Below are 7,934 nucleotides of genomic sequence, written 5' to 3' on the forward strand. Positions count from 1 at the left end.
ACCTTATCGTCCCGGGCTCCGGCAGCTTGCATCGCGATGGTGTAGACGCTGAGGAACTCGGACGGGTGGGTCTTGCCACTGTACTTTTCACCCACGTCGGGTTTGAAGGTGCGGTGAGTGGGCCACTGGAACTACCGCAGCTCACGGGTAAAAGCCGGACAGCCTACCTCATAAGGTAGGCCTCCAGGGCTCCCCGGTGCTGGGTGGCTCACAGCAGGCCCTGCTCGCCTGTCGGATTGGTGGCACGCTCCGCGCCAGCGCTCGATAGTGGTTCGAGCGTCTTCATGTTCTCGTTCCCGAAGAACTTGGCGCTGGCCATAGTGGGCCCGCGGGTCGGACGATGCTACGGAGATCTCGTCGCCCGTAACGTCGCGACGGGCTAGCGTCCGCAGTACCAGGCGAGGAGGAGGCGAGTGCACCGTGGTTGCGGCGCTGCCGGCTCTCCTGCCACTGGTGCGTGGGACTCCGTCGGAGCGTCGACCCGGGGGCTCCACCGGACTCGGTTCGTCTTTGTTGGCCACCGCAACAAGGCTTCGGATAGTGACTCTCCATTCGTCGAGTTTCCCCATAGTGGGAGGGAAATCGAGGAGCAACTGCGCGCGTGCCAGGGCTTCTGCTGGCGTTGGTGGCAGCGAAATCTACACGGATCGCGACGCGCTTCGACTTCTGACCATGTCAGAAGGAGCTCTATCACGACCCCGCGGTCGCATGCCATCTTCACCAGCGCCTCGGCGAGCGGGCAGGTCTTCTAAATCCCGGGAGTGGCGCTCGGGGCTCTTTCCACGGCGACGCCCGGGGTCCTCGGCGTAATTATGTCGTTCGTCGCGCGCCGCTTGAGAGGAGCGCGCCGTCGGCGCCGGCGTGGGAGTCTTGGAAGCCCTCGCATCGCCTCCGGGCAGGGTGGCAGCGATTTTGGAAGGCCCCGCGCCACCCGCGGAGGGCCTGGCTCCGTCTTTGGATTCGGCAGCGTGCGGCCCGTTACCAGGCGCACGAACATCGCCGCCTCCCAAACTTCGGTTGCTGGGACGATGTTGGTGTTCGCGAACGGCGCCCCGGGTCCTTTCTGCGAACGGTCCGCTGCTCGCCTGCGTCGGGACGGGATGTCCAGCTTCCGACGGGCCAACCGCCACCGTCGTCTTCTTCTTGGGCGCCATGACGATGAAGGAGCGTCGAACATCTACTGGAGCCGATTTTCACAACTGCGCCCCCCTACCTGGCGCGCCAAAGATGTCGGTGTGAGGACGACACCTATGGGATCACAAGAATCCCTACTATGGTTGCGGGGCGCGGGGTCGTGAGAAGAGCGGACCGAACAGATAGCACACGGTATCTTTATCCAGGTTCGGGCCGCGAGGATGCGTAAAACCCTACTCCTTCTTTGGTGGCTTGTTTATGTGTGTTCTTGAACTAGCTATGGGGCGTGAGGAGCTCCAAAAAGCCGAATCCTCTTCCTGGTCGCCTTGGGCCTCCTTTTATAGGGAAAGGAGTTGCCACAGTGGCACACAGGAGGTGGAAAGGATACAGTGATGCGAGTTTATCCCTCGCATTACATGACAAGGCGCCATTAATGTGTCTTGCTTAGGTGTCCTTGCTTTATCGGGGACGGGGGAGAGCCCTGTCTCGTCCGTCGCCGCTCCCTTTCGTGTCGACACACGCCCTGGCCAGCGGTGCCCGTGGTGCCATGTACGCAGGCAGGCAGCTGAGGTGGCGCAGTGGTGGGTCTCCACGAAGATCCGCTCGCCGCCACGCAGGTGCCAGCCCAACTGGTTTGGTCGGCAGCTGCATGTGAATGGTGGTGGAGGTTTGATTGGCGTGGGCCTGATGGTGGCCCCACGGGTGTTCTCGGCAAGGGCCTCACCGTAGCCCCGGCAAGGGCCTTGCCGGGGCCCCGGCAAGGGTCTTGCCATGGCGCCTGCTGTCATCCCCGGCAAGGCTCTTGCCGGGGGCCTTGTGGCCCTCCTTGGCTGGGATCCTGCCAAGGGTCGTCGTCTTCTATAGTGTGTATCTGATCTTGAATGTCTTCACAAAGATCTGCATGCCACCACGGGGATGTCTTCCGAATCCTTGCCCCATGGGGGTAGTGGACTCAAGGGTGATTCGCTCCGTAGGTGTGGGGCAAGCCGCCCCGGCAAGGGCCTTGCCGGGTTTGCTAAAACTACCCCCAGGCAAGGATCTTGCCGGGGGAGTCCGCTTCGTCCCCTTTGCTCTTTGTGGTCTTGGTCTTGGCGCCATTCTGCTCCTTTCGAGCTTCGTCCTTACCTTGGCTCACCTCCCTTGCCTTGCTCAGTACGGTGGTGCCCGCGGCTCAGACTGCCCGTGCATAGTTATAGGGGTACAAAAAGTGTCCCCCTCTTTTTGTACACCGACAACACTTTTCCATGGAGGGAACCTAACTAAAAAGGTTTTGCTTGATAACTCTCTCACCTGCCATGGCCATTGCCTATTCTTACAGAAAACAGCAGACAATAGGCCACAAAGCTCAGTTTTCTGCACTTCTCCTTTGATGATGTTCACAACTGCACAGTTCTGGTAATTCAGCCATTTGGTTTCAGCAGCAGCAGGTACCTCCACATGGTAAAAACCAATACCACTAGCTCCACTTCCAAAGAAGATGGCTGAAGGTTGAATTTTAGCCCAAGCAGCACAATTATTAACATTGTGATATTGCTGGCAAATGAAGGAGGCCTTAGTCTTCACACAATTCCCCACATAGTGACCAGGGCCCCCACAATTGAAGCAAATCATATCCTTATACCTAGGGTCAAGCACCTGTTCTACCTCAGCAACCACAACTAGAGTATGGATTTGAGAAGAGGAGGCAGTAGACGCAGTAGATTTAGTTTTCTGCACAGGAACAGGGTCTTTACCAGAATTGGCTGCACCTTGCATGCGCTGAGGGGCCGGAGCTCGCTGACCACCCCCCGTTGAGAGGCAGCCCCTGAGCTAGATCCAGAAGGACGTTTATCAGCCATCTCTACTCCTCCCTTAACAACCTCAGCAAAAGATCTAGAACCAGGGCCAATAACCTCGAACGGCAGGCAAATCAATTTAGGAGGAGGATTAAAAGATCTCATAGTAGCAGGGTGACAATCAGCCTTAGTGAACTTCGCAGCCGCAAGCAGATCTTTCCTCACCCAGAAGGTAGTGGGGAAAGGTTTAGGGAGGAAAGGGTTAGGGTTACTGCGGCGGTAGGGAGGAGAGGGGATCGACCACAACTGGCCATAATGCTCCTCAATATATTCTAGGTCATTGCTAGGCTGGGAAGGCGCACTCTCAGAATTCATTTTCCTCACAACCACACATCCACGGATGGAGGGTTCGCAAATCTTCAGAGCAGGAATGGGGCCTCTCTGCTTTTGATCACCTTTTCCAGAAGCACATGCTCCCAACTTTCCCCCTCTTTTCGAATTTAAACTAGATTGGGCAATTCTACCGCCATCGACCTCACAGGAGCGAACCTTACCCTCGACCACCACCTGAATTGCTGTTGACAAATTACCCTGAGGGAGAACCCTCAATTCCGCTACCTCTTGATTTTTTCCTACTAAACTGACAACAGAAGGGGAGATCCCCGCACACGGGACACTAGAACTATGGACTTCAACTGAATCAAGTTTTCCTGTCGAAACACCTCTGTGCCGCGCACGAAATGCACGCAACAATCTCATAGAATGAACAGAAAGGATGCCCGGAATCAAACCTTGGTCGCCAGGCCAAGGTGGGGGCTCGATGCCGCGCCGGCCGCCCTCACACGCTCGGTGTAGGCCACCAGGACGTCGACCTCCACCGTGCACCCCACGGCTAGCAGCATCGACGGGCGCTACTGCCGGTGAGGAGGCATGGCCCCGGGAGGAAGCATCCCGGAGGGGATCCTGGATATCGCCTCCATGCGTGGCCTTGCGATGTTGAGGCGAGGAGGATTGGATCTGAATTCCCTCCATCGCGCCGCCTGCGCCGGATCTGGCCACTTCCTGGATCGCCCAGAAGAGAAACTCCACATCCGATGCGCCATCGTCGCCGATGAACCTCGCGTATTCGTCATACCTAGCGTACTGCAGGATGCTCTCGAAGATCTCCGCCCACATCGAGCGGTCGGGGAATCTCTCCCGCACCACACGCTCCATCTCCTGGTACGCCTCCAGTGAATTCGCATCGACTGGAGGCGGCGGAAGCCGCAGCGGTGCCGCCACCCGCGTCGGCGGCAGGACGCGTCGGATCTGAGCACCCCGACGGCGAGGCGCGGTCATCCAGTCCAGAGGCGAAGGGGAGAGTGGATAAGCACGAGGGAGGCGCGGTAATGGCGGTGGGGATGGAGGTAGGTGGGACAGGGAGAGAGGTAGGTGGGGGAGGGGGAGGGGGGAAATCGCCTCATCTCTTAAAATTCCATCTCTGCCCTCCACTCATTTTCGGAGGGAACATTCCCGCGGAGTGTTAAGCATTGAAGTACCCAAAATACCCCTGGCTAATCAATATACTACCAGAATTCAGGTGTAGTATTGCCTGATCTGGGCCGTCCAATCACAAAATTTAACGGCCCATGTTGACAAGATGTACTGTAAAAGGTCTCCACCAGAGATATCTATCTATTCGGATTGCGATGATCAATTCAAGTTTTTGGCACGAGGGAAAAGAATCACCTACGCGTCCCGTTCCTTCCAGGCCGGACCCCGTCAGAGAAAGAGATGAGAGGGATGGTTTGCAATGCAAGTATGCAACGCAACATATATATGTCGATGTCGATAGGAATTAAGGCGTTGCGTGCAGAGTTACAGAGCACCATGCAATGCAATGCATGTGAGTGCGTGATTATTTCGGATGCAATTGCTTGTGGCAGGCTCGTCAGTAATCCCCAAGTCTAATCTGCTCTGTTATGAACGCAACCACACTTTACTCTACTGCTAATAATAATGTCACACTGCTTTGGGATGTCTCTCGCCAACATCCAAGAGTCGGCTCCGTGCCTGCGCGGACATGACTTTAGGAAATGCTCGTTGACTCTGGCATAAGATGAGGCACAGCACAAGAGCATGCACGCACGTCGACGAACAAAATCAAAATGCTATGCATCTCAAGCGTGCCTAGTTAATTTCTCATGCTAAACCCTTCAGTGGAGCGGGGACAGAGGCGGTGATGTGCGACGGTGGTCGGGGACGTGACGAGATGCGATGGAAGCGATGCGAAGCAACCTGACTGCTCCGTGGCCCCCATGCTCTCAAGCGGGAAAGGATATGGTGGCAAGGCGAGCAAGGAAATCGTCAAGCCAAGAGTAAATTGCCCAAAGCCATCATATCTGTGGATAGGGTACTCCAAAACTACTGTTTTTCTGAAAAATTACAAAAAATCACCAACTCTGCGGCAAGTGAGTAACAGATTGTACTAATTCGAAACTGAACCGCGCATAACAGCAGAACTGACGGATGGGACCCGTCTGTCGGGCTGACGTGGAGAAAACTAGTCCAAGTCAATGTGTTGACCCGCTGAGGTGGACGGGGCCCCACCTGTCAGTCACATGTCTTATTTCCCCCTTTTTATTCTTCTTCCTCCGGCCACCACCGCACCATGCCGACCGCCACCGCCTCGCCATGCACCTGCCCACGCCTCGCCTCCATCTCTTAGCGCCTCGCCGGCTCTAGCCCATCCGACGAGTCTGCTTCCTAGGTGAGTCCCATCTCCGCACAGGAACGGCAACGCCCATGGTGTTGACGAACCCATGCTCTGAACTCACGGCTGCTCGCCGGAGCACGCGAGCGAGCACCTGAGGACGCGTGCATGACGCACTGGGCTTGCGGAAGCACGACCAAGGTGCAGCACGCGCACACAGCACACAGGGGCTCACGAGGTGGCCGGGAACGAAAGCGGTCGTGGCCGGAGCGGGCCATCACGGGGAGGTGTGCTCAGGGACGAAGCACTCATCGGCTGTGACTCCAGGAGCTTCGGGAGGTCGACGAAGACCTGCGCAAGCGACGGGAAGAGCCAGGGTCCAGCGACGGCGGCGAATCTGGCGAGGTGGCCGGCGTACAGAGCTAGGGAAGACGGTGATTGTGCGTTTGAATCGCGGCGGCTCAGCGCAATTCCCTCGGTAGAGATGATCTGGATGACGAGGCGGAGCTCCCTGACATGGTTACAAGACGACAAGGATGCATTGGCCGCGGAAACAACAGACGAGAGAAGCAGCGGGCAATGGCATGCGTGTGCGTGCAGGTACAGCGCATGTGCTTGTTGCTGCTGAGGCACAGCACGCACGGGAGGACCCTCACGGCCGGCTAGCTGCTGCTCCGCTACGACACGAGCACGCGCAGGAGGTCCCCCGCAGGTGTCGCCTCGCATCAATGGCAGCGGCGGCGGCCCGTCGCCTCGGCTACAGCAGCGGTCGTGCGTGCTGGCGGCAGCGTCAGGTAGAAGAAGATACGATGGAAGGCGACTAGGGGAAGTTGACCCGGGGCTGGGGCGTGGATGGCCGGCAGCGTCGGAGGTAGATGCAGGGGCGGCGCGGGTTTGTGGCACGGCAGCGCGGGGGAAGCCAGGCCGGGGCCAGTGCGTGGAGGGGAGGCGGCGTCGGAGGGAGCTGCAGGGGGGCGGCGCGGCCACACGTGCGGCAGATCGGGCGCGCGCCGCAGACCAGAGCCGGCGGCCGGTAGGCATGGCGTTGACCGTGAAAGAAGAAAAAAGTAAAATAGATGAGAGGCTGACTAGTGGGGCCATCTTCCACCTCAGCATACTGTCCACATAGACATGCCAAATCAGCCCGACAGACGGGTCCTATCCGTCAGTTTTGCTGTTATACACGGTTCACTTTTGAATTAGTGCGATTTATTACTCACTTATCGCGGAGTTGATGATTTTTTGTAATTTTTAGCAAAAACGGTGGTTTTGAAGTACCCTAGCCACAAATGTGGTGGCTTGGAGCAATTTACTCTCAAGCGAGCGTGTTGGCCGAAGACGAGCGTCTTGGAGCACCCATGGAAAGCCTCCTCGAGCTGCCTAGGCATGAATGCATACCCAAGCCCCTATTTCCTGGGTTGTTTTCGCACTAAGGTTAAACCATTCGGCTGAAAATGACCCATGGGTAAATTTGTATATGGCACGTGTATTATTTTGGTATATGGCTGTGCAGAAATGAGTAGTGCGCCCAGGTTTTCGTTTCAAATTTTTTGAACGTGTGTGCACGTTGCGTTGGTTGATTTAGTATTTTTTTGCTGTTTGTGGGCCACTTTCTATGTTGAGGTTCCTGCTCTGACACATTCTTTTTGCTTCGATGCTTCTTCCGATTTTTATTGGTCATTTGGTTGTCTTTTGGCCGCTGTTGGCCCAATCGTCCCGTCGCTATCTATATTCCTGCCGCTGTTGGCCCAAGTCGCTTTCTCGCTTCCTATTCTGGCCAGGTCGAATCCTTGCGTGGTTGTCTCCACTACAAAAAAAAGACACATCCGTAACATTTTGGGCCGGACGAATTTTTTTTTGTCATACATATGATACTTCTATGATGATAATTGTTGCAAAACTCGGTATCATCTGATGTGGTGGGCTCTTACTTCTATGACAAAAAATCATGATAGAAAATGGGCTTTTCGTCCTGGGCGGGCCAGAGACACAGCTGCATGACATTCTTTGGGCCGTCCATGACGGAAAAAACCATGGTAGAAGCGAGGGCGAGGAAAATTTTGGGGAGTTCTCGGTTACGATGGGAGGTCGGGGGCCGAGCGATGCGCGTTTCTCTCGTACACGTACGCGCGTGTGTGCGAGGCGTTAGCTCTAACTGAACCCGAGCGAGGCGTTGGGCTCTAAATGAACCCGAGCGATTGCACGGCAGGCTACGCGTTACTGAAGCCGAACGATCGATCGATGGCTGTTAACTGAACCCGATCGAGCGATTCATTCGCTACTGCTGCTAACTGAAGCCGATCGATGCTGCCTCTGGGATGAACAGTGAGCGT

This window comes from Triticum dicoccoides, chromosome 5B, assembly GCF_002162155.2.
Source record: "Triticum dicoccoides isolate Atlit2015 ecotype Zavitan chromosome 5B, WEW_v2.0, whole genome shotgun sequence".
Classification (NCBI taxonomy): domain Eukaryota; kingdom Viridiplantae; phylum Streptophyta; class Magnoliopsida; order Poales; family Poaceae; genus Triticum; species Triticum dicoccoides.